Raw genomic sequence first — 15,658 nt, 5'->3', positions numbered from 1 at the left:
TGAACAGGCTGTGTGAAGAGACTGGACTGGGGGTCAAAAGAAATCAGTCCTAGTTCTTCCTGTGTGACCTTAGGTAAGTCTTTTAATCTCTTGGCACCTCGATTTCCCATCTATTTCCTGGTGTCTAGAGATAAAACAGGTTAAAGTCTGGTACAATGGCCAGAACATAGTAACCCTCTAATAGGTAGTAGAAATTGTATTTACCAATGTTGTGATTATAATTACTGTGCCTCTGATTCTTTGCTCTTCCACTAAACACATAGTTGCAACCTTGGTATTTTCTTTTCTAAATCTTATTAGACCTCTCACCCTCTCTCCATTCCCCTAGCTCTAGTTGCTCATAAAATATGAGTGTTCCACTTATCCCAAAATCTAACATTGAAGTGGTTCATTATCTGCCCTCCCCATCCCCCAAGTCCTACCAGTCACTCCAGCCTAATTTCCCCACTGCTGTCAAGAGCTACAGTACACCTGTGGTGGAGTCATGTCAATGTATGGCAAAACCACTACAATATTGTAAAGTAATTAGCCTTCAATTAAAATAAATAAATTTTAAGAGCTACAGTATTTTTCTTGCCCCCTCTACAGAGAACATAGAGCCATCTCTCGTGATTTTCTGCCTACAGGCAGATCTGTACATTTCTAGAGATTTGTCCTTTTATATTATTACCATTCAGTTCAGTTCAGTCACTTAGTCATATCTGACTCTTTGTGACCCCATGGACTGCAGCATACCAGACTCCCCTGTCCATCACCAACTCCTGGAGTTTGCTCAGCTCATGTCTATCAAGTCGGTGATGCCATCCAACCATCTCATCCTCTGTCATCCCCGTCTCCTCCTGCCTTCAAACTTTCCCAGCATCAGGGTCTTTCCCAGTGACTCAGTTCTTTGCATCAGGTGGCCAAAGGATTGGCCAAAGAGTCGGACGTGACTGAGCCACTATTACCATTAAGCGCTAGTAATTATTATCTTAGATTTTACATTATTTCAACAGCCTGAAATACCAAGCTTTCCATTTTCAATCTTTTATTCTTCTTCTGTTTTTTCAGGGTTTATTTTATTTCTTGGCTGTGCCGGGTCTTAGTTGAGGCAGGACCTTCGATAGTCATGTGGTATCTTTAGTTATGGCATGTGGAATCTAGAAACCTGGCCAGGGGTGGAACCTGAGCCCCCTGCACTGGAAGCGTGAAGTCTTAGCCACTGGACCACTGGGGAATGCCCTCAGTCTTCTCTTCCAATGCATCGTACACAGTGCTGCTCAGATCTGTCTTGTTGAAGATGGGTTTTAGCATGTCACTGGATAGCTCAAGAATCTTAAAAGCTCTTCACTCTCTAATGCAAAGATCTTAATGTTTTGGCCTTGTCTTTATTTTCGAGTAGTTATGAAAATTATTTACCCCCAATTTTTCAAAGACAAGTTAGCATTTTCAAAGGAGACCATTAGTCAATGAGAGGGGGTTAATGTTTTCTTTTTAACTTTAGGAAAACCATGACCTTACATATTGATACAATTTACAGGATTTGAACCTTGAATTTCTTTCCTTCATTTCATTCCTGAAATAGGCATGCGCTCTGGGCTGATAGAATTCTCTATACCCCTCAGAACCTATGTTTTTTTCTCCCTTGGCAAGGTTGCAGCATCATCATCCCCTCAGATGCAGAGCTGGGCTTCAGTGGATTCTTCTCTTGGACCCAGTGAGCTGGTATTGACCTCCTGGGTGAAGGCTGTTGCACAGGACAGCCCCCATGTCACTAGCAGTGATGGGCTAGGACAGTGAGCACCAGCTTATTGGAACTCATCCACTCCACTTTCCCATTCCACAAAGTCCACACTTTGTAGGGGCCATCCCACTCTTTCTTACCTTTAATCTGAGTCATGTCTTTGGTTAGACAATTTGCTAAACAGAAGTGATAGGTCCCCATCCCAAGAAATAATCATACTCTTCCCAATCAGAGCCCAGTCAGGTCTGTCCCAATGCAATCACCTGTCCATGATATCTCTAATGGACTGTTCCTGGGAAATTGATCTTAAATAATTCTGGTTCTCATAAGCTATACTGATAACTCTGAGGAGTGCTTTTCCTTCTCAGTTCAAAACACAATGACACTCCTGTTCAATTTTTACTTGATTGTAGTGTCTGCTGGCAATTTACTGATACTTCTTAGTAACAGGTTGTTGTTATTGTTGTTCAGTTGCTCAGTTGTGTCTGACTTTCTGTGACCCCATGGACTGCAGCACGCCAGGCTTCCCTGTCCTTCACTGTCTCTTGGAGTTTGCTCAAACTCATGTCTATTGAGTCAGTGATGCCATCCAACCATCTCATCCTCTGCTGCCCTCTTCTCCTCCTGCCCTCAATCTTTCCCAGCATCAGGGTCTTTTCCAATGAGCCAGTTCTTTGCATAAGGGGGCCAAAGTATTGGAGCTTCACCTTCAGCATCAGTCCTTCCGATGAATATTTAGGGTTAAGAATGAGCTTTACCTCACTCAGTCTCATTCCTTCTTATCTCTTTCTCAGCTTGAGCCAGAACCCTTGTTCCTATAACCTGCCAAGCCTTGTCCTACTCTGGCTCCTGCAGGTGCTGTGGGTCTTAGCTGTGGATCTTCAGCAACAATTACTGAGCAGCAAATGTATTTATCCAAAAAGAAAATAGTTTGCAAAATTCAGCCATGACACAGTCCCTGGGACAGTAGATTCCCACAGCGAAGATACTCTTGAAGGTCTCTGTTCAGAACGATTCAGGTGTCCAGGGATTGGTCAGGGCTTCCAAACATGGCTTCTATTAATTTTGCTTTCAATTCTTAAAAAAAAAAAAAAAAAAAAATTGCTCTGGAAGTCCCTCATCCTCACCACTTTGGAAAACAAGTATGAATTGTGCTAATGTCTCCCTTCACTTGAAACAGTGATCGTTTAATTCAGTTTTAATGTCATTTGCTCCTTTGAATGATTTGCCACTTCTCCCTTGAGTCAGGACCTGCAATGTCTCAGCTTCCAGAATCCAGGTAAGGCTGGGCTGAGTGATCCTTCGTCTTAAGCTCTGCCTCCTTCACCATGCACTTTGCCCCACATATGCTTTCTCTCTGACATCTGCTTTACCTTTTCGGCCTGTTTTCTTTTTTATTTAAATTATTTATTTGGCTTGCACTGGGTTTTAGTTGCGGCATGTGGGATCTTTGCAGCATCTGGAATCTTTAGTTTTGACATGCGACCTCTTGGCTGTGGCATGTGGGACCTAGCTCCCTGACCAGGGATCAAACCCAGGCCCCCTGCATTGGGAGAGTGGAGTCTTAGCCACTGGACCACCAGGGAAGTCTCCGGCCTGTTTTCTTTACTCCTACAGGAGCTAAGCAAGCCTGTTCTTCATTTCCCACACTCTCTCATTTCCTCACTTCTTCTGGCTGTGGGAGATTTTGCCTCTTCTCTAATCCCCTCTGCCAAGTCTGTAGACCTCACTTCTCTCAACTGTGGCTTGAAGCTGACCAGTTTCAGGAAGAGAAGAGAACGGCCACAGCTAACAGTCTGGTAGTGATGCACGTGCAGTTCACAAAGTACTTCTATGAAGTTATCAAATGAACGTCGCCTAGAATCACTTTACCCTTCTTGCTAGTGATTCCCCAGAAGTTAACTTCAGCACTGTTGTTGCTTGAATGTAGAGCTAGTATCTTCTGGGTTCTCTGCTATTTCTTTCTGTGTGTAAACTCTTTCCACAGAAATGGTAAGTTTCTAGAGAGCAATAATTATTTCATTTCTTTTGGAAAAGCTGTCATTTCCCACTCAATTAGCATCCTTTTTAAATGGGGCTGGGGAAGGGAGGTCAAAACAGGCAGTGAAGAGGCAGCGACTGAAGGCGGGAGGTGTGACGCTGATGACTGTGTGCCTCAGTCAGGAGGAAGAGACGAGCCTGCCTCAGTGATGGGCGCCCTGAGCCCCCCTCCCCGCCCTGCCCCCCCACCCTCACCCTCAGTTCTACCCACCCCTGGCTGAAGCCGCGCCTTGTGCAGCCACATTGCAGCCTGAGGGGAAAGAGAAAATCAATCACACTGATCCTGTCTTTGATAAAATTTTGTTATCTTGTTTATTGTAGACTTTTTGTGTTAATTATGATTTTCAAAACATGGCATCAAAGTATTATCTATCTTGATTATTGCAGGTTTTGGTAACTCGCCTGCCTCACCCTAGTCCTAGTCTTAGGCTGAAGCCCCATTGTCAAACATGGGAGATTTTCACTTGCAAGTTTACGTGTCTACTGAAAGGACGCTGACTCCTTGGAGAAAAGCTATGACAAACCTAGACAGCATATTAAAAAGCAGAGACATCACTTTGCCGACAAAGGTCCATACAGTCAAAGCTGTGATTTTTCCAGTAGTCATGTACAGATGTAAAAGTCGGACTATAAAGAAAGCTGAGTGCCAAAGAATTGATGCCTTTGAATTGTGGTGCTAGAGAAGACTCTTGAGAGTCCCTTGGACAGCAAGGAGATCAAACCAGGCAATCCTAAAGGAAATCAACCCTGAATATCCATTGGAAGGACTGATGCTGAAGCTGAAGCTCCAATACTTTGGTCACCTGATACGAAGAGCTGACTCCTTGGGAAAGACTCTGACTGGGAAAGATTGAGGGGAGACGAAGAGGGTGACCGAGAATGAGATGTTTGGATGGCATCACTGACTCACTGGGCATAAGCTTGAGCAAACTCAGAGAGATAGTGAAGGACAGAGGAGCCTGGCATGCTGCAGTCCATGGGGTTGCAAAGAGTTGGACACGACTTAGCAACTGAACAACAACAACAAAAAGGATAAAGTAGAGATGCACAGACTTGGAGCAATAGCTATGGAACCTCAGGAAACACCACACTCACTTTTACCTGGAGGGAAAACACAGATTGCTGGGCCTGTCCCCTGAGTCAGCAGAATCCGCATTTCTAACAAGTCCCAGGGGAAGCTGCTACAGCTGTTGGGAGGACCACATTTTAGGAATCACTGATGTGAGATTACTCCATTTGAGATTGCTCAGCCAGGGAGAGGTGAGCATTCAAGTTTGGTTCCCTTGTCTTTTAATTAGTTTTTTATTTTTTTTTTCCAAGTTTTTGACCACACCCTGTAGCATGTGGGACCCTAGTTCTCAACCAGGGATTGAACCCACTCCCCCTGCACTGGAAAGCAGAGCCTTAACGACTGGACTGCCAGGCAAGTCCCTCTTCTTTCTCTTTTCTTTTTTCCCTTTTCTTTCCTTGTGTATATGTGAAAATGAAGCAGTTCAGCTCAGTTCAGTCGCTCAGTCGTGTCCGACTCTTTGCGACACCATGAATCGCATTATGCCAGGCCTCCCTGTCCATCACCAACCCCTGGAGTTCACTCAGACTCACGTCCATCGAGTCAGTGATACCATCCAGCCATCTCATCCTCAGTAGTCCCCTTCTCCTCCTGCCCCCTCCCTCCCAGCATCAGAGTCTTTTCCAGTGAGTCAACTCTTCTCATGAGGTAGCCAAAGTACTGGAGTTTCAGCTTTAGCATCATTCCTTCCAAAGAAATCCCAGGGTTGATCTCCTTCAGAGTGGACTGGTTGGATCTCCTTGCAGCCCAAGGGACTCTCAAGATCTTCTCCAACACCACAGTTCAAAACCATCAATTCTTCAGTGCTCAGCCTTCTTCACAGTCCAACTCTCACATCCACACATGGCTACTGGAAAAACCATAGCCTTGACTAGACGGACCTTAGTCAGCAAAGTAATGTCTCTGCTTTTGAATATGTTATCTAGGTTGGTCATAACTTTCCTTCCAAGGAGTAAGCGTCTTTTAATTTCATGGCTGCAGTCACCATCTGCAGTGATTTTGGAGCCCCCCAAAATAAAGTCTGACACTGTTTCCACTTTTTCCCCATCTATTTCCCATGAAGTGATGGGACTGGATGCCATGATCTTCGTTTTCTGAATGTTGAGCTTTAGGCCAACTTTTTCGCTCTCCTCTTTCACTTTCATCAAGAGGCTTTTGAGTTCCTCTTTACTTTCTGCCATAAGGGTGGTGTCATCTGCATATCTGAGGTTATTGATATTTCTCCCAGCAATCTTGATTCCAGCTTGTGCTTCTTCCAGTCCAGCATTTCTCATGATGTACTTTGCATATAAGTTAAATAAGCAGGGTGACAATATACAGCCTTGACGTACTCCTTTTCCTATTTGGAACCAGTCTGTTGTTCCATGTCCAGTTCTAACTGTTGCTTCCTGACCTGCATACAGATTTCTCAAGAGGCAGGTCAGGTGGTCTGTTATTCCCATCTCTTTCAGAATTTTCCACAGTTTCTTATGATCCACACAGTCAAAGGCTCTGCCATAGTCAATAAAGCAGAAATAATGTTTTTCTGGAACTCTCTTGCTTTCTTGAGCATCCAGCTGATGTTGGCAATTTGATCTCTGGTTCCTCTGCCTTTTCTAAAACCAGCTTGAACATCAGGGAGTTCATGGTTCAAGTATTGCTGAAGCCTGGCTTGGAGAATTTTGAGCATTACTTTAGTAGCATGTGAGATGAGTGGAATTGTGCGGTAGTTTGAACATTCTTTGGCATTGCCTTTCTTTGCAATTAGAATGAAAACTGATCTTTTCCAGTCCTGTGGCCACTGCTAAGTTTTCCAAATTTGCTGGCATATTGAGTGCAGCACTTTCACAGCATCGTCTTTCAGGATTTGAAACAGCTCAATTGGAATTCCATCACCTCCACTAGCTTTATTCGTAGTGATGCTTTCTAAGGCCCGCTTGACTTCACATTCCAAGTTGTCTGGTTCTAGATTAGTGATCACATCATCATGACTATCTGGGTCGTGAAGATCTTTTTTGTACAGTTCTTCTGTGTATTCTTGCCACCTATTCTTAATATCTTCTGCTTCTGTTAGGTCCATACCATTTCTGTCCTTTATCGAGCCCATCTTTTCATGAAATATTCTCTTGGTGTCTCTAATTTTCTTGAAGAGATCTCTAGTCTTTCCCAATCTGTTGTTTTCCTCTATTTCTTTGCATTGATCGCTGAAGAAGGCTTTCTTATCTCTTCTTGCTATTCTTTGGAACTCTGCATTTAGATGCCTATATCTTTCCTTTTCTCCTTTGCTTTTCACCTCTCTTCTTTTCACAGCTATTTGTAAGGCCTCCCTAGAGAGCCATTTTGCTTTTTTGCATTTCTTTTCTATGGGGATGAAAATAATATCATTGTAATGAACCCAACTACATCTAAACTTGAGTAAGACAGTTTTTTAGTTTTCTATGAGGACTTTCTTTACAGAAAAAAATTATAATAATTTTCTGAAAGAACATTATAATATGTTTTTAAGGTGTAGATTCTGCTATGTTTGGCTCAGTGGTAAAGAATCCACTTGATAATGCAGAAGCTGCAGGAGACTCAGGTTCAGTCCCTGAATTGGGAAGATCTCCTGGAGGAAGAAATAGCAACCCACTCCAGTATTCCTTTTGAGATAATCCCATGGACAGAGGAACATGGCAGCCTACAGTCCCTGGGGTTGCAATGAGTCAGGCATGACTGAGTGACACCGCACTCACTACTGTGTTTACACAAATTAACAGGCTTTGTTTTTAGAGTAGTTTTAGATTTACAGGAAAATTGAGCAGGAAGTACAGAATTCCCATATACTGCTCTCCACACTGTCCAAATTAATAGTTTCTCCCAATGACATCTTGCTTTAGTGTGGTACATTTGTTACAATTGAGGATTCAGTGTTAATATTGATAAATTATTATTGACTAAAATCCACGGTTTACGTACAGAGTCTCTCTTTGTACATTCAGTAGGGCTTTTTTTTTTTTTAAATATTTATTTCTTTGGCTGTGGTGGGTCTTAACTGTGGCATGCAGGATATTTAGTTGTGGCATGTGAACTCTTAGTTGCAGCAAATGGGATCTAGTTCCCTGACCAGGAATAGAACCTGGGCCCCCTGCATTGCAAGCACAGAGTCTTAGCCACTGGACCACCAGGGAAGTCCCCGGTTCAGTTCACTTGCTCAGTCATGTCTGACTCTCTGCAACCCCATGAACTGCAGCACTCCAGGCCTCCCTGTCCATCACCAGCTCCTGGAGTTTACCGAAACTTACGTCCATTGAGTCGGTGATGCCATCCAACCATCTCATCCTCTGTCATCCCCTTTTCCGCCTGCCCCCAATCCCTCCCAGCATCAAAGTCTTTTCCAATGAGTCAACTCTTCACATGAGGTGGCCAAAGTACTGGAGTTTCAGCTTTAGCATCATTCCTTACAAAGAACACCCAGGACTGATCTCCTTTAGGATGGACTGGTTAGATCTCCTTGCAGTCCAAGGGACTCTCAAGAGTCTTCTCCCAACACCACAGTTCAAAAGCATCAATTCTTCAGCACTCAGCTTTCTTCACAGTCCAACTCTCACATCCATATGACTGTTGGAAAACCGCAGCCTTGACTAGATGGACCTTTGTTGATAAAGTGATGTGTCTGCTTTTCAATATGCTATCTAGGTTGGTCATAACTTTTCTTCCAAGGAGTGAACGTCTTTTAATTTCATGGCTGCAATCACCATCTGCAGTGATTTTGGAGCCCCCAAAAATGAAGTCAGCCACTGTGTCCACTTTTTCCCCATCTATTTGCCATGAAGTGATGGGACCAGAATGCCATGATCTTCGTTTTCTGAATGTTGAGCTTTAAGCCAACTTTTTTACTCTCCACTTTCACTTTCATCAAGAGGCTCTTTAGTTCCTCTTCACTTCCTGCCATAGGGTGGTGTCATCTGCATATCTGAGGTTATTGATATTTCTCCTGGCAATCTTGAAGTCCCCAGGAGGTTTTGACAAATGTATAAAGCCCCCGCAGCCACCATTACAGACGGTATCATACAGAACACAGTCGACCCTTGAACAACCCTGGGATTAGGGGCATGATCCCTTGTGCAGTTGAAAATCTACAAGTTAGCTCTCTGTATATGCAGTTCCTCTGTATTTGCAGTTCCACATCTCAAAGATTCAACCAACCTCTGATCCTGCAGTACTGTAGTATTTATTATGGGGAAAAAAATCTACATAGAAATGGACTTGTGCAATTCAAGCTCATGTTGGTCAAGGGTCAACTGTAGTTTTACTGTCTTAAAAATTCCAGTGTTCTATCTATTCATCCTTCCCTCCCTCTCTCCTCCAGAACCTTTAGCAATCACTGATCCCTTTTCTGTATCCATAGTTTTGCCTTTCAGAATGTCATGGAGTTGGAATCATACATTTTGTACCCTTTGTAGAGTGGCTTCTTTCACTTAGCAATATGTATACCTCAGTTTGTTTATCTATTTGCCCATTGAAGAACAACTTGGTTGCTCCCAAGCTCTGGCAGTTTTGAAAGAGCTACTTTAAACACTCATGCAAGACAGGAAAAAAGACACAGATGTGTATAACGGACTTTTGGACTCAGAGGGAGAGGGTGGGATGATTTGGGAGAATGGCATTCTAACATGTATACTATCATGTAAGAATTGAATCACCAGTCTATGTCTGACGCAGGATACAGCATGCTTGGGGCTGGTGCATGGGGATGACCCACAGAGATGTTATGGGGAGGGAGGTGGGAGGGGGGTTCATGTTTGGGAACGCATGTAAGAATTAAAGATTTTAAAAATAAAAAAATAACTAACTAAAAAAAAAAAAAAAAAGAAACAGAGAGTAGGAGAAGTTAGGAGTGACAGCTGGGGGTTCACTTAGGTGGCATCAGTTTTTCTGATGTCTTGGGTAAGGACAAATCCCATTGCCAAGCGCATTACCACAGATTTCCTGGTAATGGATTCTTCTGGCTATCTTTCTTTGTCCCTGCCAACTCCCCTCTTCAGAGTCCCCAGCCCTTTCTACCTTCATCTCTGTTTTGCTTTGCTCTTTCATCAACGATTAAAAAAAAATTATATATTAAAAAAAAAACACTCATGCATAGATTTTATGTCAACCTAAGTTTTCAATTCATTTGGGTAAATACCAAGGAACTGTAATGACTTTTTCAGATTTTATTTACTTATCTAACTGTGCCAGGCCTTGGTTGTGGCTCTCAGGATCTTTGGTCTTTGTTGCGGCATGTAAGATCTTTAGTTGCCACGTTCAGGATTTTTAGCTTCCCGGGTGGTGCTATGGTAAAGAACTGACCTGCCATTGCAGGAGATCTAAGAGACATGGGTTTAGATCCACGTCTACACAACCCACTCCAGTTTTCTTTCCTGGAGAATCCCATGGACAGAGGAGCCTGGTGGGCTACAGTCCATAGGGTTGCACAGAGTCAGACACGACTGAAGTGACTTAGCAGGCATGGAATCTTAGTTGTGGCATATGGGATCTAATTCCCTGACCAGGGATCAACCTGACCCCCCTGCACTGTGAGTCTTAGCCACTGGACAATGAGGGAAGACCCTGCAACAATCTTGAAAACCTCCCATCTCTGTATTTCCCACAGGGAAATGGTGGCATGGATTACAGTCCTCAAACTGAATACTACTGTTACAGGGACAACTGCCCACTACTTTTTATGGAGTAATTTAGTTTATTCATATGAAGTGCTCAGAGAAGTGCCTGACAAAGATAATCATTCAGTAGAGGTTGTTGGTATCGTTATTATCTTCATCTTCATAACTGTTTCTAGGTTCCAGACCCCATGTGAGGAGTTTCATAGACTTTGTCGTCTCAAAGAACCTGGCGAGTTTGGGCTCCTTTTTCCTGCTTTACATGCAGATAGCTAAAGCTTTGTAACATGTCCATTGTCACACAAGTAGAGTGGCAGAAACAAGATGTAAAAACAGGCCTTTCTGAAGCTTTAAAAACAATTCCATGGCAAAGGGAAGGAGTTCACTAAAAAATATTAGAAAGAAAGGAAAATAGTGATAATTAAACTTTGGGATTTTTTGAAAGGCATTATTTAAAAAAAAAAAGCAAACCCAAAGATTAATTTTATCAACACTTGTAAAAAAATTATGTTATAATTACATAGTATAATCATGGGTCTAAATATTATAAATAGTTCATTTATGCATATTTGTACAAGCTACAAAATGAGTTGTAATTATTCCCATGATGTAAATAAGTGATAAGTGACTAAATGCTGCTTGAAAAATATAACGGAATAATTTTTCAAGTTCAGTATTCTTATTGAAGCAAGGGATTTCCATGTTAATTCTTTTTAAAAAAATTTTATTTATTTTAATTGGAGGCTAATTACTTTACAATATTGTAGTGGTTTTGCCATACATTGACATGAATCAGCCATGGGTGTAGATGTGTTCCCCATCCTGAACCCCCCTCCCACCTTCCTCCCTATTCCATCCCTCACAATCATCCCAGTGTACCAGCCCTGAGCACTCTGTCTCATGCGTTGAACCTGGACTGGTGATCTGTTTCACGTGTGGTAATATACATGTTTCAGTGCTATTCTCTCAAATCATCCCACCCTCGCCTTCTCCCATAGAGTCCAAAAGACTGTTCTATACATCTGTGTCTCTCTTTTCCATGTTACTTCTTATTCTACTTGGGTAGAATAGAATAAATTCTATTTATTTATATAGATAAATATAACATATTCAGTTCAGTTCAGTCGCTCAGTCGTGTCCAACTCTTTGCGACCCCATGAATCACAGCACGCCAGGCCTCCCTGTCCATCACCAACTCCCGGAGTTCACTCAGACTCGCTTCCATCGAGTCAGTGATGCTATCCAGCCATCTCATCCTCTGTCATCCCCTTCTCCTCCTGCCCCCAATCCCTCCCAGCATCAAAGTCTTTTCCAATGAGTCAACTCTTTGCATGAGGTGGCCAAAGTACTGGAGCTTCAGCTTTAGCATCATTCCTTCCAAAGAAATCCCAGGGTTGATCTCCTTCAGAATGGACTGGTTGGATCTCCTTGCAGCCCAAGGGACTCTCAAGAGTCTTCTCCAACACCACAGTTCAAAAGCATCAATTCTTTGGCACTCAGCCTTCTTCACAGTCCAACTCTCACATCCATACATGGCTACTGGAAAAACCATAGCCTTGACTAGATGGACCTTTGTTGACAAAGTAATGTCTCTGCTTTTGAATATGCTATCTAGGTTGCTCATAATTTTTTTTCCAAGGAGTAAGCATCTTTTAATTTCATGGCTGCAATCACCATCTGCAGTGATTTTGGAGCCCAAAAAAATAAAGTCTGACATTGTTTCCACTGTTTCCCCATCTATTTCCCATGGAGTGATGGGACCGGATGCCATGATCTTTGTTTTCTGAATGTTGAGCTTTAAGCCAACTTTTTCACTCTCCTCTTTTACTTTCATCAAGAGGCTTTTTAGTTCCTCTTCACTTTCTGCCATAAGGGTGGTGTCATCTGCATATCTGAGGCTATTGATATTTCTCCCAGCAATCTTGATTCCAGCTTGTGTTTCTTCCAGTCTAGCATTTCTCATGATGTACTCTGCACATAAGTTAAATAAGCATATTATATGGATATAAATTTATTATATCTATGTTATATACATATAATATGTATATAAAATAAAGTTCTGCCACACCCAAAGACTAGCATTTTAATTATAGCCACGCCTTTCTAAATGAGTTGTTTGTCTCTACCACTTTGTAAGATTAATACATTTATTTACTATTTTTCTCTTACAGTCCAGGGAAATCCATCTTCTGAACAATGCAGTATCTAAATATGGGTTCTAAAATAGAAGAGTGTGGTTTGAAATACTGAGTTTACCCTTTATTAGCTATGTCTTCACATGGGACATATTACTTATAGGCCTTTTTCTTGTGTACAGTGCTGATAAAGTGGTATCTGACTAATGGACTGTCATGAAGCTAAAATAACAATATATAAATAAACACACACACACACTGAGGAAGTGTCTGGTCTGGAACATAAAGAGGAATCAGTACATGTTGCAACTACAATCAGGGCTAGATTGTCATAGATGCTCTTAAAATACTGAGTCAAAGATTCAGTAATTTGGGGAAATGAGCACGAATGTATATGGAAACAAGAAATATTTCATATCAAAACTGTCCACGAAGTAACTTGTTTTTTAGATTCATTAAATACTTCTTAGTCAAATGTTTATTTCCATAAATTTTGTACTGTTCTGGGAAGGCCAAAAACAGTAAGACAGATCCCCTGCCCTCATGGAACTCACATTCCAGAAGGGGAAGAGAGACAGGTAAACACAGAAATTAATAAGTGGTACAATGAGGACTGTGAAAAGGTAGAGTAAGTCCTCTGCCTATGAACCTTCAAGCTGTGAGCTTTCAAAGATGTGAACATGCATGTCAGCCCCTGGATCCCAGCTCTTGTACTTACTACTGCACTTTTCAAGGTACTATACTATAAGATTAAAAATGTTTTCTTTATTTTTTTTGTGTGTGTTTTTATGTATGTATTATGTGTATGAAAAGTATTATAAACCTATCACAATACAGTACTATACAGCCAGTTGTGTTAATTAGGTATACTGCTTTTGAACTGTGGTGTTGGAGAAGACTCTTAAGAGTCCCTTGGACTTGCAAGGAGATCCAACCAGTCCATCCTAAAGGAGATCAGTCGGTGTTCATTGAAGAATGAACTGATGCTGATGCTGAAACTCCAATACTTTGGCCACCTGACGTGAAGAGCTGACTCATTTGAAAAGACCCTGATGCTGGGAAAGATTGAGGGCAGGAGGAGAAGGGGACGACAGAGGATGAGATGGTTGGATGGCATCACCAACTCGATGGGCATGAATTTGGGTGAACTCCAGGAGTTGGTGATGGACAGGGAGGCCTGGCGTGCTGTGGTTCATGGGGTCGCAAAGAGTCAGACACGACTGAGCAAATGAACTGAACTGAACTGAACTGAGGGTAACCTTGTTGGACTTCCGAAGGCAAAAACAGAAGAGGGCAGCAGAGGATGCGATGGTTAGATAGCATCACTGACTCAGTGGACACGAATCTGAGTAAACTCTGGGGTGTAGTGAAGGACAAGGAAGCCTGGCATGCTGCAGTCCATGGGGTCACAAAGAGTCAGACACAACTTAGTAACTGAACAACAACAAACAATTGGACTTACAGATGTGCTCTCAGAATGGAACTCATCTGTATGTAAGGGACTTACTGTACAAACACTGAGTTACTGGATATTTTTGGTCTCCAGAGGCAGGGAGCTATATAGGAGAAATTAACCTGCTCAGAGTCACCTGGTAGAAATCTGTTCGCTGCTGCCCTCACATCAGGGCAAAATGAAGATAGAGATAGAGTCATTATTCCTGGTTACCTCCAGGTCCTGGACATGGTGCAATTCTAATTTCAGTTGTCAATATCACTGGCGAGAAAAAAGCATAGTAAACAACTACGCTTTTTGTCTCCAAGGCCACATTTCAAACCTTCATTAACCAGAGGAGCCACACAACTGGTTACATTGAAAATTAATCAAAGAATTTGATATGGAAATGAGAAGATGAGAACTACAGGCTAATGTGAGAGCAACTCAGGGCTCTCAAGAGGGTGGTGCTATCCCTGTACAAACACTGAGCTGCCTCTGTGAATTTCCTTTGAGCTGTTTTCCTGTCTAACACATCTTTGTGACCCTTGGGTCCTAGCAAAGTCTAGTCACACAGACTCTTGTCAAAAGTTTGTTGCATCTAAGTAAATTGAATGATTGGAGTTTAAAGACTTAAAGACGTGCCAAATACTGAGTTGGCCCACAAAAATCCTTATCTTAATTGAAGCATGAGGCTTATGCTACAGAACTGTCAATGCCCAAGAAATTCACTATTCTTAAAGGACTCTAAATGAATGCTCCAGAAAGCACTGCTGGCTAAATAATAGCATTCTTCTTTTTGATACAATAATGCTAGCAACTTCTTATCCATGGGAAGGATGTTTTAATTTTTTTTCTTTCAGAAGCAATGAATAGCATATTACTCAATTGTCCACTTTTCTTGATGGAGTTCTGCTTATTTTAACTATGAATTTGTGTTATTTTTGATGTTTAAATTATAAAATAAGGAAGTGCATAATGAAACTATTTTCCCTCCTCCACCTACTGCTCCCTAGTCTGACCTCTTGGTGTACATCTTTCCAGGCTTCTTATGCATAAACTCACATCTAAATGTATACTTTTGTATTTATATGATATTTTAACACAAAAAATATGATCATATGATCATATTACATATTTACTCTCTGCAACTGAGAGGCCTTTTACTTAAGACACTCAGTCTTTGTACAGAACTCCTAATGTAACTATACATTTCTTTCATTATTTAATTTTAAAATTATTTTATTTTGACTGCACAGGCTCTTCACTGTGCTACGTGGGCTTTCTCTAGTTGTGGCGAATGGGCTTAGTTGCCCCACCGCATGTGGGATCTTACTTCCTCAGTCAGGTATTGAACCCATGTCCCGTGCACTGAAAGGTGGATTCTTAATCACTGGACCATCAGAGAAGCCCCTGTACATTTATTTCTAAGTTTATCTTCCCTACCAGACACTCAGTTGCATAAGAACTGTTACTCTCCTATGTATATTCACAAGGTACTTAGCACAATTCTAGGTCCATCAGAGTCCCTTGACTAATATTGATTGAGTAAATGAATGAAAAACATTGTCACTGTCATCACATTATGGACATCCTTTTATGATTGCCTTGAACTCCCCTCGGTCCTTCCGACAACCTCCA

General features: G+C 41.9%; 1 non-coding gene across 1 annotated transcript; it reads right to left on the bottom strand.

Moving 5' to 3' along the window:
• TRNAA-UGC lies at positions 7,906-7,978 on the bottom strand. Its single transcript has one exon. It is a non-coding gene; the product is annotated as a tRNA-Ala (tRNA).

This window comes from Capra hircus, chromosome 9 (assembly GCF_001704415.2).
Source record: "Capra hircus breed San Clemente chromosome 9, ASM170441v1, whole genome shotgun sequence".
Taxonomy (NCBI): Eukaryota; Metazoa; Chordata; class Mammalia; order Artiodactyla; family Bovidae; genus Capra; species Capra hircus.
This window is presented reverse-complemented; position numbering and strand designations above follow the sequence as displayed.